A 14,880-nucleotide genomic window follows, 5' to 3' on the forward strand; every position below is an offset into this window, starting at 1 on the left:
GTGACACCTCTTTTAATTAAAACACTGTACAGTATGAGGGTATAATACCAGACCTCTCATTATTACCCAAAGGAATGTACTTGACATAAAAAATAGTTGGTTAAAAAGTGATTACCTCAGAAAGGGTAGCTTGATTATATGAGCATTTGCTTGACTCTGGAGAATACTTTGCAAGTCCAAGGGCAACATTTACAAGTATAACCACAGGTCACAGCAACTTTCTCTGTACCAATTTGCACTATAAAATTAGTATCCAAATGAGTCTTTGCTCACTTCATGTGGATTACTTGGAAAATAGTGTCTTGTTAGATTTAAAAAAAAAAAAAAAAATTGTGATTGCTTAAAAAAGTAACATCACATTAGGAAAATTCAAGATATTGTTTAGAATTTACTAAGCGTCAAGCTAGTGAAGAGGATCAAAGAAGGATCATCATAGGCTAGACATGGTGGCTCACAGCAGTAATCGCAACACTTTGGGAGTCTGAAGGTGGGAGGATCGCTTGAGCCCAGGAGTTTAGAACAGCCTGGGCAATATAGGGCGACTCCTTCTCTACAAAAATTAAAAAATTACCAGGGCGTGGTGGCATGCTCCTGTGTCCCAAGTACTGGGGAGTCTAAGGTGGGAGTGTCACTTGAGCTCAGGTGGTTGAGGCTGCAGTGAGCAGTGATTGTGCCACTGTACTCCAACCTGGGTGACAGAATTGCCCTTGTCTCAAAAAAGGAAAAAAAGAAAGACAAAGCAAAAGGGATCATCGTGTTTGGCAGCATGGCTTGGTGGAGAGCGCAGCCTAGAATCCTGATTCTGCCAGTTCTTGTTATGTGACTTGGGGTCATTTATTGAATGTCACCAGGGCTCAGCTTCCTCATTTGTAAAATCAGTATCTAATACCTTTCTTACATGGCTTTAATGAAAATTAGCAATAAGATAAAGTTCGTAGTGCACCACCTCATAGTGCAACCACTCGTAGGCACTGAATAAAGTTAGTTCTGATGATTATTCTGCCTTTCGAAAACATCAGATGCAAAAAAAAATGATGCAACAGGAAAATATTCAGGTTCCACATCTAAAAATTAAGACATAGTGATACCTACCTTACTGAGATGTGATATGGTGAAGTACCTAACACAGTGCTGGACCTCATAAGCTTCCAATGATTGTCCGTTACTTTCAAATTTTCAATGAATTGTAAAGACAAAATGCAAATGAAGTTGAAAGGCATTGTCAACCATAGTGTCATGCAGATGCTACTTAATATAACTTGAAAATGCATTGAAGTTTTAATAAATTTGCCCTCTTAGGAAAATAGCTAAGGAAAAATGCATAATTACCTGATCTTGACTTATTTTCATTATTTACGAAAGCATTACAGTAATGTTAAGAGATGTATAGCTCAAGTAAGCAAAGAAAGCTTTCTTTTCTTTTTGATTTTGCACTTGGGGAATTTTTTCTTGATCTTCTTCTTCAAAAGGAGCAGAGAATTCATTTACGTGTACCTGAGGTCCTGATTATTATGAAAAAAAAGAAGAAGAAAAAACTGAACAAATCTGCATACTTTAGTAAAACAAAATAATTCAATTAAGCTTGTTCAGGGTATCTTAGTGTTTTAGCAAAGTTGAAAAGGACACTTGACTCTTGTTAAGGGGAGCTCTGCAGACATTTATGTCTGGGGGAATGTTACTCAGTTTGCAGCGTGATAATAAGCTCTAAACCAGGGAATTGTATCAGTTGCATAGACAATGAATCCAGTCTGGAAGATAAATTGTTCACTGAGGGTAAAGTGGCTGAATTTCTGATATAAGTGGCCGTATAATCATGAGAGCTTTACCTCTAATAAAAACATAGCTGTTGGTTCTTAAAAACAGTCACCTCACCTTTCATGAGCAATTTGACTTTTAGGCTTAATGCATTAGTCTCTTCAGTGACAAATTTTTGCCTGTGCTAACAACTAGTTGGCAGAATTTTGACAGTGAACAGAAGCTGTCAGACAAAACCATAATATTTCCTCCAGTAGCTGATCTGTTCAATTTTAAGCATCGAAAGCTTAGGTAAAACATGGAGAGAACTTGTTTTATGGTTTCTGGGATCTTTTTTTTATATTGCTTGATAAGCTCTAAATAAACTAGTATCTACATGTAAGATGTACTTTACAAATGAAACTACCTGAAATGGTGATTGCCAGCATTTGAGAGTTGGGGGATTGGGGAGATGTTTGTCAAAGGACACAAAATTTTAATTAGATACAAAAAATAAGTTCAAGAAATCTATTGTGCATCATGGTGCCTATAGTTAATAACAATATACTTGAAAACTGCTGGTGACAGATTTTAAGTGTTCTCACCACACAAAAAAATGGTAAGTATGTGAGCTAATGTATGTTAAAACAGCTTGATTTAGCCATTTCATAATGTATATATACAGAAAAATCATATAGTACACCATAAGTATATACAACTTTTGTTTGTTTGTTTGTTTGTTTTGAGACAGAGTCTCACTCTGTTGCCCAGGCTGGAGTACAGTGGCGTGATCTCGACTCACTGCAACCTCCGCCTCCCAGGTTCAAGCAGTTCTCCTGCCTCAGCCTCCCGAGTAGCTGGGATTACAGGCACCCGCCACCATGCCCGGCTAATTTTTGTATTTTTAGTAAAGATGACGTTTCACCATGTTGGCCAAGCTGGTCTCGAATTCCTGACCTCAGGTGATCCTCCTGCCTCGGCCTCCCAAAGTGCTGGGATTACAGGTGTGAGCCACCATGCCCAGCCTACAACTTTTACTTGTCAATTAAAAAATAAATTTAACAAAAGAAAAAATAAAATTAACAGGCATTTTGCAAAGCCTTTATATTGGGTTTATTTCACATTTGCATCAGTTCTTTATTCTCAATTTTACAGTAGGAGAAAACTTTTTATAAACCTGGAAAAATAATTTTTTCTATAATAGGAAAGCTTTAAGAATGTTAAAATGTAAACGGATGACTGATTAATTGTATATCAGTCTCAGCAAGTTATCCATGATTTATTTATTTTTATGAATTGTAGATAAATCTCACCATTACCTATCCATGATTTACTTAGATATTTATATGTTAATTATCTTGAGAAATATATAAAAGTTCTTGTTAAAGAAAAATCATCAATTTTGTGTTAAGTGACAATGAGTGCAAAGTATAGAGACTATTAGAAATTGATAACCTTTGTGGTGCGCCATAAATGGGATTAGAAGTGCCAGTGGTGTGGTTGTGACTGTTTCGCAAGTGGTCAGGGTTTGCTCATTGAGAGGGTAGAATATGGAGCCCACATTAAATGTGGTAAGGGATTTTGTCAAGCAAATATCCAGGGGAATAATTTTCCTGGCAGAGGAAATAATTAAGAGTTATATAAAAACATTACAGGTATGTTCAAGGAATCGTAAGGTGTTCAGTGTGGCTAAAGCAACTTGAACTAAGGGGCAGTGATAGGAGAGGAAATGACAGGGAAGATGACGGTGGCAAGGGAGATATTTGGAAAGACCTTATAAGAAGCTACAATGGCCTGATTCTGAGTAAAACATGGAGACATGGCAGGCCTTTGCTTACAGGCGTGAAATAATTTTACTTGGGTTTCTTTTTCTTTTTCTTTTTTTTTTTTTTTTTGAGACTGACTGTCACTCTTGTTGCCCAGGCTGGAGTGCAGTGGCACAGTTTGGTTCACTGCAACCTCCACCTCCCGGGTTCAATTGATTCTCCTGCCTCAGCCTCCCAAGTAGCTGGGACTACAGGCGTGTGCCACCATGCCCAGCTAATTTTGTATTTTTAGTAGAGATGAGGTTTCTCCATGTTGGTCAGGCTGATCTCTCACTCCTGAGCTCAGGTGATCCACCTGCCTCGGCCTCCCAAAGTGCCGGAATTACAGGCATGAGCCACCACGCCTGGCCTTTTACTTGGGTTTTAATAGGATTGCTGTGGCTGCTGTTGAGAATAGTACATATGGGGTAATGATGCAAGCAGAGGCCTATTGTAGTACTCCTCAGGAGAGAATGGTGGCTTGCACAAGGATGGAAGCAATGAAGGTGGTGAAAAGTAGTCAGATTCTATATTTATTAGGAAACACCTAGTATGATGTCTTAATATACCAAAATGTGAAATGTAAGAAAAATAGAGATGTCAAGATGACAAGAAGATTTTTGGCATTGACAACTGAAAGAATAGTTGCTATCAACTGTGATTGGTAAGAATGCACATGGATCAGGAGTTCAGTTTTAGACATCTTAATATTAAGATGTCAATTAGACATCTATGTGGAGATGCTGAATGGCAGTTGGATATAGGAAGTTGGAGTTCAGGAGAGTGGTCCTGGCTGGAGATATAAACTTGGTAGTTGACAGCATATGGTTGTTAAAGACATGAGACTGGTTATCAGCAAAGAAATGAGTGTGTAGATACAAAAGGGAGGAAACCGTAGAGAACTCCAACTTTTGGAGATCTAGGAGAAGGGGAAAAACTAGTCAAGGGGACTCAGGAATGGCTGTAAAAGTAAGAGGAAAACCTGAGTGTGTGGTATCCAGGGAAGTCAGATGAAGAAAGCTATCAAGGAGGGGAAGGGATCAACTGGGTTAAATGCTGTTGATAGCATCAGGTAAGATGAGGAGGAAATTGATCATTGATAAGGTGGTTTACTGACTCGTGAGAAGCAACATCAATATCCAAATGAAAGAAGACACTTTAATGCTATTAATAATAGACAGCTTAAGACTGGGGGTCACAATCTTATGGCCCACTGCCCACATGTAGACAAAGATGGGCTTTGAGAGGCAGTGTTTAGGAAAACAATAATTGATTGTGAAGGCTATTGGGAGACATATACTCTCCTATTAGCCATAGACCCATCATGTCATATTATTTTATATTTGAGGGTGTTTACATGTTTATTATTTTCTTTTTGTTGTTGCTGTTTTTGATACTGGGTCCCACTCTGTCGCCCAGGCTGTAGTGCAGTGGTGCGATCAGGGCTCACTGTAGGTTCAACCTCCCAGGCTGAAGTAATCCTCCTACCTCACCCTTCCGAGTAGCTGGGACTACAAGCATGAGCCACCACACCCGGCCCATATTTGTGATTTTTGCTTGGCTCCTGAAAGAACATGGCTGCTTTGAATGTGTGACCCCCGGTTATTAAGTGTGTTTTTGCTTTGGCACAGGAAAAAAATAAAACTGATGTAATTTTGATAGCACAGTTATTTTCATTATTATATAGATGTATAAAAGACTTGGATTTCTAGCTCAGGATAATTGAATTTTTCATCTAAATTCATGTTCCTCTTCAAGGCCAGACACACTTTCTCTCTTATATAAGGGCATTGAATGATAGACTTTTTGTTAGACAGAACTCTTGGTTTGCTATTTGGCCTTTCCTAATCTCTGTTCACAAAAGAAAGATCTGAACACAGAGGTTAAAAGTCTTGCACGGCAAATGGCTAGCTGTGATATGACCAAGACTCTTAACTTCTCATTCAGCCCTGAAGATTATATTGGTCTTCTGATGTGAAATTTACTGTTCTTTCTTTTATGCTATCTAGCCTAAAAGATAGCAGTTAACTTATTCATTAATCACCCAATATATATGAGGCATTCTATATTTATGCCAGTAAAACATGTAAATTGCAGCCATTTTTAAAACCAGGAAATGCACTTAAATTGTGTGTTTAAATTTATCAGAATCACATATGGTGCTTTTTACCACAGATAGTAGTTTTTAAGATTATATTTATCCATATTACCTCCGTAATTATTTATGATCAGGTTAGCTTAAGTGGCGAAAAGCCATATTAATGCTCCACTTTGGTTTTGAGATAACTGCTGGTATTCAATCCATTATTCTTATCCATTAGAATTCCTCTTTTGTCCAGAAATTATTCAACCCTTAGAATCAAGTCTCTGTACTTTCTCATTTATGTTTCCCTCACTCCAAGTCTAAGTAGATACCATGTCTGCATCCTTTCCTGCCACACTATGGTTGTAGATAATATGTCTATTTAGATATAAATTGCAAGAGTAAGAGGGTTAATTGTATAAAATTATCATAGAGTTGTAATTGAAAATCTCTTTTAAAAAATAAAAAGAAAATCACTTCTAATTACATAGTCATGTTGGCCTCTTGTCATTGCTGTAGCATAATTGTTTATTTTGTGTTTTTGCCCAGGTGCTTAATTCAGCCACTGCCAGCCTTACAAAAATAGATAACTGTACTAATAAATCAGCTTCTGACTAAGACTAGGTAATTTTCTTTATTGCTAGGCCCAAACTATTTTCAATATGCTAAAGAAAGAAACACCCCAAACCACACTGACTTATAACTGTATCTATGCAGAATTTTGTTTCGATGGCAATGTATAAGGGGCAAAGATTTCTCTCTTGCCTTCTCCTTAGCCATGAGTGGATTGAGTCAATGAGCACATGTTAAGCATTTGTAGTGAATATCCAGATTTCCTAGTGCTTCAGAAATAGCAGGAACAGTCAGTCTCACTCACCACTCAAATAGACCTGGAATTTATCTTCTCCTTTTTCTCATTTCTCCATGCCATAATTTATAATGTCATCACCCTTTCTCCTACATATGATCTAAAAAACTGGCAGCTAAACCTAATTCCATCCTAATTCATTTTCGGCCAGCATAGTTTGTTTCCTTTATTAAAAATTTGAATGTAATGCGTGGGGCAGGGTGAGTGTTGTGGGTTCTGCTTTAAATTTGCATGATTTCTGAGGCCTTCAAAAGCATTTGGATTTTTAAACCTTCCTTAGACAGTTGTAATCCAGTCTCCTAATTGTTTTCTCCTTCAAGTTGTAAATCCTCCCTGTCCAGATAACCCTCCACCCTTTCCCCAGATTCAGCAATCTAAGAAAACAGTTCTGATCATATAACCCTCCTTTGTAAATCCTATTTGCTTCTCTGTTGCATGAGGGGTAAGATCCAAACTCTAACATGGCAGATGAGAAGTTTCATCACACGGTTCCAGTCTACTTTTCCCAGTCCCTTCACTTCCACTTTTTGTTAACATCCTGCCTCCACAACATACCCCAAGAGCTGTAGCAGAGCAAGTTATACCTAGTCCCTTTAGCCCGAGTGGTCTTTTGGGTCCCTTTCTTTGGCCTGTGCTTTTCTCTGCCTGTACTCACTTTGACTTTCTCCCTTACCTGGAAAATACTTACTCTTCTACTAAGCCCCAACGTATATAATAATTCCTAGGTGAAGAGTTTCCTGAGTCTCTGGGGAAGTTGATTGTTTTTCTGGGCTACCAATCACACTTTGCACATCTCTTCGTTGTAACACTTACCATAATGTGTTTCAAGATTTACGTGTCCCTGCTTCACTTTGCCGTACAGGAAGCTCTGTGATGAGCATGGTTAGACCAAATTCATTTTTGCATTAACAACACCCAGTAGTGTCTGGCACATAACAGGTGCATAAGGGATGTTTCTTGAATAGGTGAAAGAGGAATCTCCCTGTTTCTCCCTACTTATATTCTGTGGGCAGCTGCTATCCCCTTGCTGTCTATCTGATCCTCAATCACTTCCTCTCGTCCACTCAAACTTCCTCATGGTATTTTGCTTATTCATCTTACATCTTTACCCTCTGGTTTTTGAGATGGTGATAAAGAAAGGGGCCAGGGCTCAGGGATCTGTGATTGATACTTCTAGACATCGCAGTTTGGTTTGGTGCCACCATCAGTGACAGCAGCTGCTATCATTTTTCTCAGTTTCCAGGATTCTTCCAATATCTCAGGGCATAGCCTAATTCTAGAGCTATCTCTGATGATTTGACGTATATGGTATGTGTAATTCAGTACCTCATATCTGCATTTATTATTCTATATAAGCCTTCCATAAGGGCATTTTTGTCTGTTTAAAATGTAACAATAAATCAAATACATTGAATTTTCTGTATATCCGAATGCATTGTAAAACTATTTTTAATGGCGTTCGAGATAAAATTCAGACTGAACATATAGTATACTAATGACATCATGTTAATATGCCTGTAATAAGCATGAACAGAGTATCAGTTGTGAATAGATAACCATAATAAAAGTCAGTAGGTTTGTTCTTAAGAGTGAGGTGTCACAAATTCTGCTATTTGGCAAGATAAGGACTATGAAACTGGCAAAATTAGCCTTCCGGAGTTTAAATTAAACTATAATAATTTCACTGCTTAGGAATATTAAGGTAACTTAATACTTTTGTTAAAGTGTAAATACAAGACAAGAAAGAGTAATGGCAGCCTGTTTTACTTTTTATATTGTCTTCTTTAATGTATTTCCGCTTCTCCTTCCTGCCTATGCCATGCATATTATATTCTTTTTACCGTGAAAATAGAGCATATAACTTTATGAATAAGGAAACGTAAGCTCAGGGAATCAAAATGCCTTGCTCAAAGACATACAACTAGTTAGTAACAAGGCTGGGACTAAAATTCAGATCCCTTCACTCAAACACTAAGGACCTTAACATTATCATATGCTGTTCCCCTTCATTTGACATTTTTTTCTAATCTTCAGAGTGTGTGCTGTTTTATTTACTGCAAAGAAGAGATGCTGTGTTTCTCTATAAAGTGATTACAAATTTGTGGAGCTACAGACATCATAGTTGTTCCTACAAATAACTTAAAAGCAAAATATTGAAGTATGCCTCATCTTCACTGCCAATGAAATTATGACCAAATAGTAATTACTGAATAACAAAACAGTCATATAGCAACCAATCCAATTGTTTAATGCTGTTATCTAAAGGCAAACATTTTAAAAAGCAGTGGGTTAATACGATTTTCAAAAATTTGACTCATCAAGCTGTAAATCTCAATAGTCAACAGTTTGAGGATTACATCAAAAACTAGGCAGGCATTAATGAGATTACCAAATGATATCTTATCCTTAAATGCCCCGGTTTAAAATTAGCAAGAATGGCCGGGCGCGGTGGCTCACGCCTGTAATCCCAGCACTTTGGGAGGCCGAGACGGGCGGATCACAAGGTCAGGAGATCGAGACCACGGTGAAACCCCGTCTCTACTAAAAATACAAAAAATTAGCCGGGCGCGGTTGGGGGCGCCTGTAGTCCCAGCTACTCGGGAGGCTGAGGCAGGAGAATGGCGTGAACCCGGGAGGCGGAGCTTGCAGTGAGCCGAGATCGCGCCACTGCACTCCAGCCTGGGCGACAGAGGGAGACTCCGTCTCAAAAAAAAAAAAAAAAAAAAAAAAAAAAAAAAAAAAAAATTAGCAAGAATGCGCTTGCTGTCTAATTTCTGAGAAGTAAAAACAGCTTTGGCTGTTTACTCTAAGTTTAGGACAAAACTCAATTGAATGAAAGCAAGAAGTGGAGTAGAAATTTTAGTGTTTTAAAAGCTGACAGCTCTAACCTGAACCACAGTATTTATGTTATTAAAATAGTCTTGGAATCCTAGGTCAGGCAATTCCATCTTTCTGAACTGCCCTCTACACACTTCTCCACCAGCAATACTCGCACTTCTTTCAAAGCAAAGGCTCTCAACCTGACCCAAAGCAGGAAAGTTTCCTTGACCAATCCATATCACATTTTAATGATTTCTGGACAGTATTCACACCTCTTTCTAGCTCTGTATCTTTTGATGGATATCTTCGGGAAGTAATTTTAGCAAGTGACAATTTTAAAAAGCTGGAGGGTTCTTTCGTTTTATTTTGGTTTGGTTTGGTTTTGAGACAGGATCTCGCCCAAGCTGGAGTGCAGTGGCACGAGCTCAAGCAATCCTCCCGCCTCAGCCTTCCCAGTAGCTGGGACTACAGGCGCACACCGGCTAAATTTTGTTGTTGTTTATAGTAGGGACAAGGTCTCACTACATTGGCCTTACTGGTCTCCAACTCCTGAGCTCAACAGATCATCCCGCTGTGCCCTCCCAAAGTTCTGGGATTACAGGCATGAACCACCACGCCCAGCCCCAAACTCGAGATTTTTATAGAGCATTTTATGTTGCTTTGATGAAAGATATGCAACACATATCAAATGATAAAACTGCATTACTACTTTTTAAGTATTTAAATAGCAGCTGAATTTAGTTAATTTGTTAATTCAGTAAATATCATTGAGTGTCTACTAGTTTTGAAGTTCTGTGTGAGGTTTTGTATATACATATATGCACACAGAATATATATACACACACACAGAATATATACACACAGTATGTATATATATGCTGTAGGCATATATATACACAGTATGTATATATACTGTGTGTATATATAGTATGTATATATACAGTATATATGTGTATATATATATACAGTGTGTATATATACAGTATATATGTATACACACAGTGAGCAAGATTTGTTCCCATTCCTCAAGAAACTCACAGTACATTGACAGTCTTACGTTTTGTAAATATTTAATAACTAACTCGACAGTGCTATGACTGACAGATTATTTGTTATTTTACCTCCCTCCCCATTCAATCATTGAATGAAGAATTGAATAAGGAAAAAATGAAGAAGAACCAAGTTCCATCACACTGGTTCCTATCTTAGCTATGTTTTTAATTATTCAAGAAAAGTTTGGCTTGTCCTTGCCGAAATTGTATATTCAACAAAGATTTATACTTGTGGTTTCCTAAGTGCTCTGGAAGTCTACAATAATGCAGTATCTAAAAAAAAAAAAAAAAAAAAATGGCTACCTGATAAGTCCCCTACTGCCTGCTGTTGCACAAAATGATTCATTAGAAAAAAAAAATAATTTGGAATCAGAAATTATAGGTTATTTTTCTGGATCTACCACTTAACCTTTTATACCACTGGATTAGTCCATTTTCATTGTGCTGATAAAGACATACCTGAGACTGTGCAATTTATAAAAGAAAGAGGTTTATTGGACTTACAGTCCCACATGGCTGATGAGGCCTCACAATCATGGTGGAAGGCAAGGAGGAGAAAGTCACGCCTTGTGTGGATGGCAGCAGGCAAAAAGAGAGCTTGTGCAGGGCAACTCCTGTTGTTGCTGTTGTTGTTTTCTTTTTTTTAGGTTTCAATATTTTATTCCACTCTAAGTGATGTTAATTACAGCATTTGAAGGGGAGGCTCTAGTTCCACAGAAAATGGAAGACTCTAAAATGTACCCATTAGACTGCTAAAAAACAAATTGAGTGGTGAGAATATAACAGAAGTCCAATTTAGATTTTGAGTGTTGTCACCATGTGATTACAATCACACAGACGTTTCCAAGCTTATAGCTGGAGCTCCTGGAAGCTATTTCATACTCTGGTGCAAGGGTTCAAAAACGCAACACAGGAAGAAATAAGTCCTGAATTATTGGCTTCATCACATCCACCCTCTCCACCCCAAAATGGCACAAAAGAGTGACCACACCCTGCAGACCTTTTGGTGTAAAAGAGATAATGATGAACTGGACTGGGAACAGGTCATGAAGATCTGTCTAAAAACAGCGAGGCTCTCATCAATTAGGGTTAGGAAGCCAAAGTTCGATTCTCAGGAAATCACAATTTCATTCATTTACTCAACATGAATTTACAAAGTGCCTACATATTATCAGCTTTCACTCGCAGCCATTTCTAGACAAAAAAAGAAACCTGGCATCTCAAAGTCGCTGCCAAGTTCCCCCAAGTCTACCACTGAAAGGGCCTTTTTTGGAAATGGTTTCTTCTGTACCTCTGAAAGACTAACATCTTAAAGCTGAATCATCTTTATCCTGGAGGTCTAACATATTTAGCAATACTTGCATCCGACATACAACATTAAAAGATACACTAAATTCTGAAGGTAGCTATGCTGCAAAATAGTTTAAAATCAAACAACTGTACAGTATTCATTTATGCTTGAAATTCCAGTCCCAGGCCAAGCTTGTGGCCACCAGCATTGACGTCCTGGCCATCCAGAAGAGCTGACAGTGTCAGCTGGATACCTGGCTTTAGGACCTGAGTGTATCCTAAACCTATCAGGCTGGAGTTGTTCACTTTAGCAAGAAGCAGGCGTCAGGGTCAATCTAATACTTGGCTGCTATTCCGAAGCACCTGTTACTGTTTCCTGCTGTCCAGGTGAGACTCACAGCAGTCTCCAACTTCTTGTTCACCTTCTGGTAAATGAGGCCGCCAAACTCTGTCCTGTCATTCACATCAGCCTGAAGCTGGAATTCATCAGTCTTGTAGCCAACTGCAAAGGTGCTCTGGGTCACTTGGGACTTTGCAGTCTCAAAATTTATCTGGTAGCTGGCCAGTCAGCCCTTGTAACCCAGCACCAGAGCACCCCGGATAGAAGGCCCAGCAATATCTAAATCCATGTCGTAGTCCAGGTTAATGTGCTCCTGCTTGTACCCTGTCTTGATTTTAGCATTTTTACCCCCCAGTGTTGGGTGAGAAGGCTGAATGGAAGGTCAGCTTCAGTCCACATGCAAGCTGCTCTTCCACGGTAATCTCGGTGCCTAGTGTATTGTCGGTGTTCCATTTCTCAGTAAACGTCAGGCCCTACTCAGTTCATCTGTACTTGGTTTCCAGACTGCCCGGCATTTTGGTTGTCTCAGTGTTGGCTGAGCCTGAGTTTGTAAATACCTATCCATTCTCATATTTTGTTTTCAAATCAAGCTTGATTAAACCAAATCCATAGCCCTTGGTGAAGACATCCCTGGCAGATTTGCCAAGATCAGCAAACTTGGGAGGCACAGCCATCTTATGCTCAGAGGTGGTGGCTGCAGGCTAGGCGGCTATGGCTGGCGCTGCGGCGTGGAGGAAGGGAGCAGAACGGAGCCAGCGGCAGGGCCCAACTCCCATTTTTAAAACCATCAGATCTCGTGAGACCCATTGACTGTGGCGAGAACAGCACGGGAAAGATCCACCACCGGCATTCAGTCATCTCCCACCAGTTCCCTGCAACAACATGTGGGAATTATGGGAGCTACAAGATGAGATTTGGGTGGGGATACAGAGCCAAACCATATAAACCACCAATAAAGCCAGTTTAATAAAATGAAGAATATATGTGTATGTGAAAAATACCATATGTTATAATCTGCAGGCAAAAAGTATCATAGAAAATTGCTCATATTTATAGAGATATTTATTATATATGTAGACTGTTATTGCATTATTAGCATGTAACGTTACATTTGAAGTATTTATTGAGTTTAATCTGGAAAATCATCCCAATTTCTTACTGCATACTTCATACGAAAATTACTTTTCAGTTTTTTTACTACAAAATATACATGTGGATATCTGTAAGTCAATGATGTTCTTCAACCTTAGGATTATTATAGTATTCTTTTCAAATCAGGGGAGACTTTAAAATAAAGTGAAATCCATGTGGCATGACTGTCCTAATTTTTACTTTACCTTATTAAAACCGTTTTAATAGATTTTTACTCATTAGAATCATATCCCTCTGGAGATTTTCACTTTTTAAATAAATATTCTGCTAGGTTTTAATTTCAACACCTAGATATTTATTCATTTTTATTAGTTTAATCTCTTTAAGAATATGTGTGAACTTTTGTCATAATGTTCTTTGCTTCATTTTGTAAACATTATTTTGGTACTGTTACTTTAATCAATTTAAAGATACTTCTTTTTATCTACTTAGTGATTCTTAAAAGTTCCTAGAGTAACACCAGAGCTATTTGTTGTGACTGTTGACTCTTTGCTATAGCAAATTTTGAACTCTGAGCTAATCTTCAGAGATAATTTATCTGTAGGAATCCTCTTCTGCCTGGATTGAACATTCCTCCTAGATAAGTTTTGAGATTACTTCTGCTAAGGCAGCCCGGGAGTATTACCTTCTGGGGACCACTTTTTACTTTTTTACTTTAGGTATCCATGGATCATGTGAATAGTATACATTGAGACCATAACCTGTTAAAATGAAAATCTGCATTTATAAATTCCTTTTTCCCCCCATCCAGACTAACATAGGCATAGTTCCTTGGAATCTCACTGTTCTGATGGCATTTTTAAAAATCCAACATATGTATGCTTCTTCAAAGTCTTGGCTTTGTTCAGGGGATCTCATTTCCAAATTCCCACTTCAAGTGAACCTAAGACCTTAGCCTTGTGCCTTGCATTCTTTCCTTGCAATTGAATCACAGGCCCCTTGGCCTTCTCTGCATTGATTATTCTAGTTATCTATTCTTCCATTCTTTTTTCAAGATTTTTAGTTTCTTTGCGCTGGGTACGTAGTTCCTCCTTTAGCTCTGAGAAGTTTGATCGACTGAAGCCTTCTCCTCTCAACTCGTCAAAGTCATTCTCCGTCCAGCTTTGATCCGTTGCTGGCGATGAGCTGCATTCCTTTGGAGGGGGAGATGCGTTCTGATTTTTTGAATTTCCAGCTTTTCTGCTCTGCTTTTTCCCCATCTTTGTGGTTTTATCTGCCTTTGGTCTTTGATGCTGGTGACGTATTGATGGGGTTTTGGTGTGGGTGTCCTTTCTGTTTGTTAGTTTTCCTTCTAACAGTCAGGACCCTCAGCTGTAGGTCTGTTGGAGATTGCTTGAGGTCCACTCCAGACCCTGTTTGCCTGGGTATCAGCAGCAGAGGCTGCAGAAGATAGAATATTGCTGAACAGCGAGTGCTCCTGTCTGCTTCTTGCTCTGGAAACTTTGTCTCAGGGGTGTACCTCTCCAGGTGAGGTGTGAGGTATCGTATCGGTCTGCACCTAGTAGGGGGTGTCTCCCAGTTAGGCTACTCAGGGGTCAGGGACCCACTTGAGCAGGCAGTCTGTCCACTCTCAGATCTCAACCTCCGTGCTGGGAGATCCACTGCTCTCTTCAAAGCTCTCAGACAGCTGTCAGACTCTACCCAGAGGTGGAGTCTACAGAGACAGGCAGGCCTCCTTGAGCTGTGGTGGGCTCCACCCAGTTGGAGCTTCCCGGAGGCTTTGTTTACCTACTTAA

At 39.0% G+C, this 14,880-nt stretch overlaps 1 protein-coding gene and 1 pseudogene across 2 annotated transcripts in view; one reads left to right on the forward strand and one right to left on the reverse strand.

Moving 5' to 3' along the window:
* Nucleotides 1-14,880, forward strand: part of PCDH11X (protocadherin 11 X-linked) — a 732,575-nt gene that overhangs the window by 129,045 nt on the left and 588,650 nt on the right. The gene's annotated exons all lie outside the window — the stretch shown is intronic.
* On the reverse strand, nt 11,815-12,666 carry LOC106995265 (non-selective voltage-gated ion channel VDAC1 pseudogene; annotated as a pseudogene).

Source organism: Macaca mulatta, chromosome X, assembly GCF_049350105.2.
Source record: "Macaca mulatta isolate MMU2019108-1 chromosome X, T2T-MMU8v2.0, whole genome shotgun sequence".
In the NCBI taxonomy this organism is placed as follows: domain Eukaryota; kingdom Metazoa; phylum Chordata; class Mammalia; order Primates; family Cercopithecidae; genus Macaca; species Macaca mulatta.